Consider the following 12395-nt stretch of genomic DNA (forward strand, 5'->3'; position numbering starts at 1 on the left):
TATATATATATATATATATATATATATATATATATATATATATATATATATATATATATATATATATATATATATATATATATATATATATATATATATATATATATATATGTATATATATATATATATATATATATATATATATATATATATATATATATATATATATATATATATATATATATATATATATATATATATATATATATATATATATATATATATATATATATATATATATTGACAACATACCATTCAAGCACCATTTTAATTCTGTCGATTGATGAATTTTTTTTACACGATGGCTTCTGAAGAAAGCTTCGTTGACACTGAAGTAGCCTGACGCTTTCTCCTATTGAGCTGTCGCCGTAATATTATAGAACGTAGTTTTTTATATCATGTTAATCTACAGGTTTTTGGAATCTTTGAAAATCCCTCGGAAATCCCCTGTTCGAAGATCGTGCAAGATGTTTTCATAAGGCGAACTTTTTTCTATATTTTCGTTGATATAAAAGTTCGCAAGCGATCTTTTCTTCTTCCGATATTTGCTTGAACCGAATAATGTTCCCAAACATCGGCACTCTTGAAGCTCACTGACGATTTTTTTCCGTAGCGATATTTTATATCAGTGAACTTTTTATTAGAAAATCGGCGATGAAAAGATTCTGTTGTGAACATTGATATTTTGATATTTTCCCAACACTACCTTTTTGATAAAACACCTCATTCAAGAAAGTTATAATGAGGAATAATTTATCACACAAAAATCGCTTGTTTAAACTTGAGGAAACACCTTACTTGTTACTTGAAAATACGAAAATTTCATAGAGATTGACAGAGATTCCGACAGATACTACCAGATACCTAATACTTTGTTTTGCTGTTGATATTACGTGCAATGAATCCGTGAATTATAATTACGGTCTAAAATACTAACTGACGCAAAAATCTAGAATACGTATAATAAACATTGTTATAACTCTTCAAACATTCGCTTTCGCCTGCTGTTTAAACTATTTCCACGCAAAATAATAGACAAATTAAAAAATGAATAACGGGTGTACGCTCAATTGTGATGTTGTATGTAAATTAATTATCGTCACAAGCGTATACCTAATTTTAAACTTATAGGATTAAGTTATAATAAAACTATTAATACTTATAACACGAGTTTGCATATCAGGTGCCTCTGGTCATTATAAAACTCTCTATACGATGATACGTAAAAAGTTTTCCCAAATTGCTCCGAGGACTGAGTACTTTTAGTTTTGCAGGTAGTGTAACAATACTTTATAAACTCGTTCGCTTTACCAAGCAACTTGTATGAAATCTTCAGTAGAAAATAATATAAGCTTGAAATAAGCTACCACCATCCACACAACACCTGTGCAAATCAAATCAATCGCAACAACCTGTGCAAATCAAATTAATCTCACTCGCAATGCTGCTTGTAAGACGAAAACAAACCAAAGATCACACGCCAGTGAATACACGCCAGTGAAACCACGCCAGTGAATACACCACAGCGACTCTGGGGCGCGCGCGGTGGTGACTTTATCTGAGCGCACCACAGAGAATTTAAAGAGCAAGAGAGCACGGTTATCTCGCACCCAACTACCTCAACACCAGCGCACACTTAAAATCGGTCTATACAGCTCCGAAAGAAAGAGCGTTCTGCTTTTTTCTGTGGTGTGTGATCATTGTATCCTCGGTGTAGGCATCACACTTACGCGCCAGTGCATCACTAGGGTGAAATGCCATCACTGGTGGTGGGGGCCCGTACGTTGGACCCTCCGGGCCCGTATTTTCTCTCTGCGGCCCTGAATACACTGCCACTTGAAAAACCGTTGCAAAAACGCATCTTGTGCATATATAAAATTATTTTCGATTCTTATATATAACTATAGTTTCGATATATGATTAAGACCAGTGCATACGCTATATTTGTATGCGTACTTTAGGAAAGTTATAATAATGGCAAAATATAACTAGAATGCTTGGTATATACATGAAATGTAATAATATTGTCTAAAATTTGATTTTTCTTCACCGGTTCGGGGTTTTTACTGCACACAATCGAAAAGGTTTTACAAGCCAATCTTATTCTATAAAGATTTAGTTCCAGATATTAGTTCGGTCACAGTTTTCTGTCTTCTTTCTTCAGATCTTCTTAAATAAGTTTAATCGGATTCGATCACCTACTACAAATGAAATGACCTGAAGGTTTGGTTCAATATGTAATATTCGATGTTGATTGGTTGTGATTAAACCATACGTAAGAAATATGTTTGATTTATTATTACTATAAATGTACTAAGAAAATAAATATTTTACATTAAGTAGTATAGTCCTACGTCTACAGCTCGTGCAACCCCATAGGGCTGCCCCTTGTAGTTTTTTATTTAGATTTGCCATATTTACCTATTTTTGCATTTTCCCTGCGAATTCCTTTCCATTTTTATACCTCTGTTATTTCCTTTATTTTTTATGTTTCATATTTTGTTTAATTTTTGTTACTTTATATTATTTTCTCTAATTTTATACTGTCACCAGCTCATTTCATTAAATTAGTCATTTAAATTTCACAGTGTAATCCATTTTTTTATTTTAAGCACTTTTTATTTCGATTCGAGTTGTTTGAACCATATGGTGGTAATTTGCCTCTTTTTTGGTTACAAGGATCTCTTTAGTAAAATCTCTGACCCTATGTGCAAAGTTGGAATATAACCTAGGTAATTTATTTTTTAATTTTTCTGTTAATTATTCCAATCCTTGTTGTTTTGTTAATTGTTAATTGTTAATTCATAATTATTCTGTTTCTTAAATGTTCTCAAATAGTTTTTCTAGTTTCATGTTTTTTTTTCGATTTTTGCGATCTTGTTATGTTTATCTCTATTTTTCTCTTCCTATTAATCGTGTTTTCATCTCTTGCTATTTTTAATTAATTCATTTTTAAAACTTTCAATTAATGTATTGTTTTATTCAGTCCAACTTTTCATTGTTCTAGTTCTAGATTAGGCTTACTATTTTTGACTGATTTATTTACATTTTTCACTCTACCCAACATTGTGAAGTAAAAAATGGAATTTACTCTCTCTCTTCATTTTTTAACTCTGACTTTATTTTTCTTAAAAAAGCCTTTGTAGATTGCTTTTGTTATGAGAATATCGAAAAGCATATGGCCACTTCGCAAAAGTTATGGATTTTTCATATCATTCTCAAAAATCCCCAACACCACAATTTGACGGGTTGAGAGTAATTTCCAGTGATTTCACAGCAACAGTGAATTGCTATCAGTTAGCAACTTCCCATTTTTTTTTCGAATTTCCAAACAATTCAAATAGTGTGACAATTTTTTATCTAAATTAAGGGGAGCATCTGGTGTAAATTGCTCAATACGAAAGTTATTTTATTTTACGATTTTGAAGGCAAGGCAAAAATGCATCTTTTGTGTAATGTTAGGATCGCTTTATACATTCATTGTGCACGACAAATTTTTTGGCTTCATGAAAATCGAAAAATCTCATATTTTACTGTAAATTTCGCTCAATTTTCTTCAAAATAATTGGGCGGAAATTTTTTGTATTCAGTTTTCTGTGGTTCATCGGCAGGCTACACATATTGGGCATCCTCATAAAAAATCAAGTCAATTCGTTGATTAGTTTAGAGTTATCGTGTTCGCTAATTTGAACGCCAATTTGAACGCGGTTTCGAGAAAAACGCTGTTAAAGGGTGCCTCACATCAAATTGCGTCACGGAAAAATCGCTGTAGAAAATGATTTTTCTCTTGAAAATTTGGGTAGAAGTAGTTCAGAGTGCATTGTTTAGACTGTTTTTATCGCTTGTTTTTCGAAAATTGTTGCCGATAGATAGAAATCTGCGTGTGTTATAGAAAATACGCGCGTAGAACGCATGGCTGTTTAAAACAAAAGAAGTTCAGAGGTTCGATACTAACAATTAGCCGAAAAAAAGTCGATTATTTTTGCCCTCAATACCAGACGCTTCACTTAAACTACCATACATTAGATAGTTTTTTTTTTCTCTTTTTCGACATTCAACGTCCTATAAGAGATGGAAATGATACAAAGACGACATCGCAGTAGTGACAACATATTATCGTGATTTGATTATTCTACAATCTACAATGGTGGGGGCCCTTATGTTGGACCACCCGGGCCCGGATTTTCTTTCTACAGCCCTGGTATTACCACTTACCAGCGATACTCCTGGCGATTAGATCCATCACTGACGTCTTGAAAATTCCTCGAGTTTTAGTTTTGCCGACGTTTTCCTGCTTCGTTTCGCCGGTATTTGTATTTAAGTTTGAATAAAACGGGTTAAAGTAGATCCGAAGTGCTACATCAAATTCGATCCAGTAATTTGCACTGCAGGTAAACTATACATATTTAAAACTAAAAAATCCATTACTGAGAAGAATGGAGCTGTGAATGTGAAGACGAATTCCATTACAGACGACTCGGTATGGAATCTAGAACATTGTTAAAAGTAGTGTCCATCATAGCGAAAAAGCCGGCTGCTTCGGAACTGATGTTCCTCTTCTATCCACAGGAACCGAATCTCTGAATCTGTTTACTTCGACCGGCTCCAAATCGATAATCAACAGAAATGATGGAATCAGTATACGAAGAAGTGGGGCAAGATGTTGGGAATAGTTTGAATGGTGAAAGTTTATCACTTTTTCGAAGTCGACTTAGGTTTCTTCCAGTGAGATAGTTTGTCGTAAGTACAATTAAATAATTATCATTTAAATGTTGCTAATTGCGTAACGCTGAGTCAAACTTGTTAAGTTTAATTAATTTCAATTAATTTCATACATAAAAAAGAATAGTGTGTAATAACTCATAGCAATAGTTAATTTAAATACAGCGGCGATTCGTTTGTTATGACATGGCCTTGGCCAATTTAACTAACTTGATATGTTAGTTGGATCGACTGAGAAATATTACCAAAAGCCAAAATGATGATGGTTGTAGTTGTAGTGTAGAATACACTTTTACCTTTTTAAATATTATCAATGTGATCGTCAAAATTGGAGATTTGACATAAAGTTGCTTTTTGTTGGGTAATCTCCCAACATACAAACATCATTTACAACATAATGCGCATTTCACACTTTGAATCGTCCCTAAACATAAAATACGTAGTAATAAATGTAGTACCAATAAAAATGCAAAATAATAAAACAAGTTCCAACCATTAACAACATTTTCTCATTTCCAACAGTCTCGACTCCAGCATTGCTGAATGTGAGGGCCAAACTAACACTGCAAAGCAATACTCGCAAAGCGAATCCACTAGGATTACCACCTGCTGAAGAATTCGCTTCAATCTTGGTTCGGTGGCTGCAACCGACATCGGTCATTTTCTTGAACATGTCCCAGGGGAGTCCCACCATATATCCTGTGTTCAACAATGGCCTTCGCTGAAAAAAGTACTATATTGTTGTTTTGAGGACGGCTTTTGATTGTGGATTTATATTCGTCGAGGCTTAAGATTTACTTATTAAGGCATATAAAGTTTGTAAGTAGGGATTTGCCCACTACTCGGGTTCTTGTTTGCCCGGCATACCCTTCTTTTCAGGGCGGCCTAGGTACCTCTACCGGAATTTCGGATTTTTGTAACACAAACAAAAGAGTAAACGAACAAAATAAATTAATAAATTTACCGACTTTTATTTTCACCAACTCTCCCTTCACTGCACACTGCTGTTGATGACTCACTGCTGCGGGTGAAAAGGCGGGCGGTTTCCTCCGACCGGTCGGGACAACAACGGTCGAGTTGTCCCTAATTACGTTGGCTGCTCCGGCAGCGGTCCTTCACAATTAGCTAGGGAGGTGAGCTTGGCTCTTTTGTTAGAACCTCCCCAGTGACGTCGGTGACGAATCACCGGATTTCCTTGCTCTCCGCAAGAAATCCCGGAAGACACCGCAGTGTTCTTCCCAGGTGGAGCCGTCGTCCGACCTACTTTCCTCTCCTTGACTGTTAGCTGCAGAGAAGAGCAAGGCTCGTTCGACTTATCCTCTGCACCGAGAGGGGCGGTTGCGTCGGATCCTTAACGGTTAGCCGGGGAAGCGAAAGCTCCTTGGAAATTAGCTACCCCCGACGGCGACCCAGCACCACTAAACAAACGAGCACCCGGACCACGGGCCGGCACTTTCGACGGAAATCGACCGTCGAACACACGCACTGAACGATGGTTGCGGTGGCGGGAAACTGTCCCGAAATAAAAAATTTCTGGACGTCTTTTCGTTGCCGTGGTCCGTTACTTTCTTTTCACGATGGCCGCCTTCCGCATTTGACCATAACAAACCGCCTTGTCGTATAGCTGTCAACGATGAGCAGCATAACCAGTGTTCCCTAGGGGCAGATCACTTGTGATCTAGGGGCAGATCACTCTAGAAATGTATAACAAATTTGCATCAAATTAGAAAAAATGCATTTAATTTCCATTTTTGCATCAACTTTGCACTCCCTCGCAGAAAAGTCTGTTTAACAAACGTCCTACGCTGATTCACTTTGTTCGACGTTTTGTTGAATGTAGGGCTAATGGCTAATTTTTTATAGGGTTTTGACGTCTTACACGCAACGCAAAATATATTGCACGCAACGCTAAATACATTATGAATTTCTATTTTGATGGAAAGAAATGCATTTAATTTAGCTGATTTTTAAAAATGCATCACAAGTGATCTGCCCCTAGCTTGTGATGCATTTTTAAAAATCAGCGAAATTAAATGCATTTATTTCCATCAAAATAGAAATTCATAATGTATTTTGCGTTGCGTGCAATGTTTTTGCGTTGCCTGCAATGTGGTTTGCGTTGCGTGTAAGACGTCAAAACCCTACAGAAAAACTAGCCCTACATTTAACAAAACGTCGAACAAAATTGATCAGCGTAGGACGTTTGTTAAACAAACTTTTCTGCGAGGGAGTGCCACGCTGATGCAAAAATGGAAATTAAATGCATTTTTTCTAATTTGATGCAAATTTCTTATACATTCTTAGAGTGATCTGACCCTAGAGTGTACCCGTATTTTCGCAAGAGGAGAACGGTAGCCTACTTAAGCCCTATGTTATTAATAACAAAACAAAATTTCCTACACCTATCTGTACGCACAAAACCGTTCACAAACGCGAAACTATACAAAAATTCACAAACTAAAAGTGAACGATATCGAGCATAACATTAAGTAAACAAATATTTCCACCCAGTGCTAAATTTTTACCCTGACGGGTTACAAGTTTTCAATTTCAAAGTACCATGAAAGTCTATGAAAGTGTCGGAATTTATGTCGACCTAATCTACGGATTGCACTCTAGTAGACTTAGCAATGTAAATAATCTGTTTGGAAAAATTAAATCAGCTACGAACTTGTAAAATTATATTCAGTTGATTCCATAATGATCTGATCTTAAAAGCCAGTCGTTGCATATTTGAAAGGTTTTTTAATGTTACCACTTTGTTTTTGATTTTTATTTGATATTGATAAGAGTAAATGATAAACTAACTGCTACTGTACGCATAATTGTCCCATATTTCATGAAATTCCCTATATACATGTGATAGTTGTGCGTAGATACGACTATCGTTTATAATCCGAATATTTATTATAGGCGATTTTGTTAAATGTTCTACCAATTTCATTCAAATGTTTCGCTTAATATGTAACTATACCGTTAAGGAATATTGTAAATTATCATTACAATTACAAGTCAGACCAGACTAAGTCGCAAAACATCAAAAAATGATATAATGATAGCATTGGATAAAGAATTTCGTCAGCTACATTTGAAATATGTAACAATAAATACGAAATTTAAAAAAAAAAATATTTCCATTTATAATGTAAAGGATGCTGCGAATTCAACTTTAATCTCGTTTTTCTCGAAATCAATGTTTTGTCACTTAGTCCGATTTGACTTAAGACCAACCAATTATAGGCGACATTTACATTGAAATTGAGAGAATATTTGATAAAACTATTTCGCTTTTTTCATTTTATTTTAATTTATAGGATAAAATACATAGAAAAGAAAAAAATGGCAAAACTAATTTATCGTTGGTTGAACGAATTTTATGCATTGTTAGAATAAAATTCCGAGAATAAATGTTAGCATATTACCAAATTTAAGCATCCCAGTGGGTGAAAAGACCGAATATGGTTTTTGCATAAACTTTATGCTGTTTAGTACACGTATATGGCACCCCTATCCCATTTGTATTGAACTGACATAAATCAACATCTCAGCGGGCACACAAATGATGGGCCCCACTGACAGTTCAAATTGTTCTGCTCGTTTTGCTCGAAGCTCGACCTTCACTATTCAGACACGGCACGGCATGCCTCAATCATTAGATGTTTGTTAAAAAGTTTACATATTGCACCGCCAATAGATGAAAAGTGTTGTTTTGGACATGTCGGTGAATAACAAAAACTTTTCATCATGATTCACCAACAAATTAAACGAACTCGAGTATCACAAAATTGTGTCGAATGAAATTGATTCTGTTTATTGTGGATCGACCCTAACGCGACGTTTTAGATGTTGGCATAGAAATCATGGCGGCGTAGCAGATACCTGGTTTAGTATTTTTCTTTTCTCCGTGCGGATACCCCATCCTTAAAACATTGGACGTGTTGCCATACAACGCCGAGGCAGACGTTGCCAAAAACGCAGTTTTTCTCACCGCAGTTGTCTTTCTAGAGTTTTTCTAGTTTGGAAAGGCCGAGGATTGTTTGAAATGTGTCATGAAAATAAATTGAATTGCTGCTACGTTTTTACAGTTTCAGTGCTCGATGAAATCAAAACAAAACATTTCCAGCAGCATAACTGCAGGAGCAACCTCAAAACGAAAACATAAATTTTGTTGCCAGAGTTACATCGAACTGGTCGGAATTCGAGCCAAATTGGATTGAGATTTGATAAATTGGTTCTAATTTCTTCAATTTTTTTAGCAATATTCCATTTGTTATAAAATAGTTTCTTTTTATTTTCTAAAATTACCGGAAAAAAATACAAATTCAAGCAAAACTGAACAGCATATAACAATAATTCAGAAGAGACGTTCCTTTCGGGGGAATTTCATTTACTGAGAAAACATCACATTCTGTATATTAAATTGCTTATGCATACACATTTTATTATATGTTATTTCGAAAGATTGTTTTGTTTTCTTCCAAAATAAATTTCAATTTAATTTAGATAAAAATATTCATCCGCATTTTTATCTGCATTCGAATGACATACTTCTTTTAACTAGGTCATTGTATACAACCTTTTTCGAAACTAATTTTGTGTTGCATTTCATGAAATCTTCAACTTATATTGAGTTTGGTCTTCTAGTACATGGTCACTCTAGCACAAAAAGATCTTATTTATTTTCGAGTTTACTCTGGACAGCCGGCTACCGAAAATAACCTTGTCTAAAAATCTAATTTATCAGCGTAATTGGGCCATTAAATGAGAAAAAAAATCTTTTTTTGTTGCATACATCGATAAAGCTGATTTTTGTGATTAAATACAACAATGTTTTATCCAACTCAGGAAACGTGAAAATAAAATTTAAATCTAAAATAAAAAAATATGTTGACAGTCTTTATTTAACACTATCTATCAGAATCAGAAGCGTTTGACATATCGAATTTCACGATAATAGATGCCCTGTCAGAAAAAAATAATACAAGTTTTTCCGCAGGGTTATTTTTATTTGACATAAACACTACGGACACTTTATACACAGACCAGCGAAGTGTCAAAAATTACAGCCAAAAGGACTGTAAAACAGTGCAGCCAAACGAGCATGAGGGTTTTGAGGAAATGCAAAGCTTATGGGAGCTTCCGTGATGCCAGTTTACATTCATAATTGCTAGTTTTACTGTTTTTCTCTCCGCAAATCTGCTATATAAAGTGTCTGTAATAAACACCATCCAATGTATATAGTTTTTTTTTTTCATTTTTGGTGTTGTCTTGATAGGCCGGATGTGAACAACCGCAGTTTTTCTATGTATGGTTGTCTATGTTTACATAAGATTTATTTCAAAAAACAAAAAATCGTTTTTACGTATTACAACGATTTTTTTTTTTTTAAATAATGTTATCTATATTGGACCTAAAATTTATCGAATGGAACGGAAAACTGTATATAGCTTAATGACCCAATTGACCGGATCACGATTTATCACAACAGTATTAATAACTCAATGCACGGTCTTGTTATCAATTACGGAGGGTGACATCGTATTCATGAAGGAAGATTTTTCTGTACCTATTAACACGTGACCATCGACACTAATCAGACTAAAGTCGTATTGCTAATGATCTCCGAACAACAATTCATTTTTAAGGTAGTATTTTCACGCCTCTCATTCTTCTACTGCAGGCAACAGGTTGGTATAGTATCCAGTCGACGCCGTTTTAGGGATCAAATGTAGACTCGCGCGGAGGTAGAGATTGGACCCTTTCGAGAACTATGTTATCTTACTGTTTAACTGCCTTATACAATGATTCAGAAACTATAGAAAAATATATTCAATCCCACATAATAAAACTTTTCGGAAATTATTGTAATATATTAAATTTGCTATTTTAGACGTGATAATCGCCCAAATTTATATTTTTTCAAACATTCTAATAATTTGATGTCTGGTATTGGCGGGTATAACCAAGACATCAAGTATGTACACCCAAAAGGCACGTGTGAACTCCCTCAATGTGAATCCAGCTGTAATTTCTGAAGTAAGCTTTAGAATCATGTCAGCCGGTGTGTTGTGGATATTTTTTTTTTTTTTTATTCAAATCGTTTATTTGATAAGGCACGTTGCGTTAGCTTAAAGGTGCCAATTTTGTTTTGTTTTACATTTTAAATTGCTTAAAACTAGGGGATTACATATTGATTTTTTTAAAATGAAACTAGTGCGATTTTATAGCTATCTTATATATCTACACAAGGGGATAATATCATTTTCGTAAGATTAGGGGGGTCATTTAGTTTTTGTGGCAATATGGTTTGACATTTTTATCAGTGAGATTATTGGAGCAAATAATGTTTAATTAAGGGGGACAATTTTTTACGACTAACTTAAAACTAGGAATAACTAGAGGGCATGATTGAATTTTGTAAAGATTCGTAATTATAGTTATTTTTGTGGGAAGTAGAGTTGGGCAATTTCAACGAGATTATATAATATAATAGTTAAAACTAGAAGAGACAAGAAGAGCTAAATGCTTCGTGATGATATTGGGGGGGGGGGGGGGTAGGGGTGTTACTTCTGGGTATAAGAGTCAGGGGAGGGAGGGTAGACAAAGATGGCAGGGAGAGAAAATTATTTCAGTTTCAGGCATCGTGAGATCAACGGATGGATTACAAACTCGGGTGGCCTTCATCAGGGGAATCATGTACTGGGACGCCGGGTGGTCCTCCTCAAGATGGCAGGGGTTTTTCCAGACGATTTCGTAGTACGGCTCAGATGTGGATCGGCTACATTTCGAGTTAAGCGTGTTATGTTCGTGCCGTAGGTCCCGTGTTTGTTGGCTCATTCGATACAGATGCTTTGATACAGGTGGAAGAGCGTTCTGAGAAAGATAGGGAAAATAACAAGGGGCAGTTAGACTTGTATATTGATGGTTTTCACAAAGGTGTATATAAGGGACATATAGAGAACATCGCGGCTTGCCAGCACATCTCGAACCGGGACGTTGGTTGGTCTTCCTCGGGCCCGCAGGGTATCCATTAGCCGAGACCTAGCGGAACTGTACTCGGTGCACGCCCAGACAATGTGCTCGATGTCGTGATAGCCGTCGCCACAAGCGCAGATACCACTATCCACGAGCCCAATACGCCGGAGATGTGCATCCAGCGTGTAATGGTTTGCCATGAGTCGGGACATCACACGAATGAAGTCACGACCCACATCCATCCCCTTGAACCAAGGTTTCGTCGATACCTTAGGGATTATCGAATGTAGCCACCTTCCCAGCTCTCCGCTGCTCCACGAAGTTTGCCAACTTTCGAGGGTTCTCTGATGAGTAATACTGAAAAATTCGCTGAAGCAAATTGGTCTTTCGTAAACGTCTCCTTCTAAGGCACCCACCTTAGCTAAGGAGTCTGCCTTCTCATTGCCCGGAATGGAGCAATGAGAAGGGACCCATACCAAGGTAATCTGGAAAGAGTTGTCAGATAAAGCACTCAGTAGCTCCCGTATTTTCCCCAAAAAATACGAGGAGTGCTTTCCATGTTTCATCGAGCGAATAGCGTCAATGGAACTGAGGCTATCCGAAACGATGAAGTAATGGCCTGCGGGTAATGTTTCAATGACTCCAAGGGTATACTGAATGGCAGCTAGTTCTGCGGCGTAAACTGAAGCAGGGTCACT

The sequence above is a fragment of the Topomyia yanbarensis genome, chromosome 1, assembly GCF_030247195.1.
Source record: "Topomyia yanbarensis strain Yona2022 chromosome 1, ASM3024719v1, whole genome shotgun sequence".
In the NCBI taxonomy this organism is placed as follows: Eukaryota; Metazoa; Arthropoda; class Insecta; order Diptera; family Culicidae; genus Topomyia; species Topomyia yanbarensis.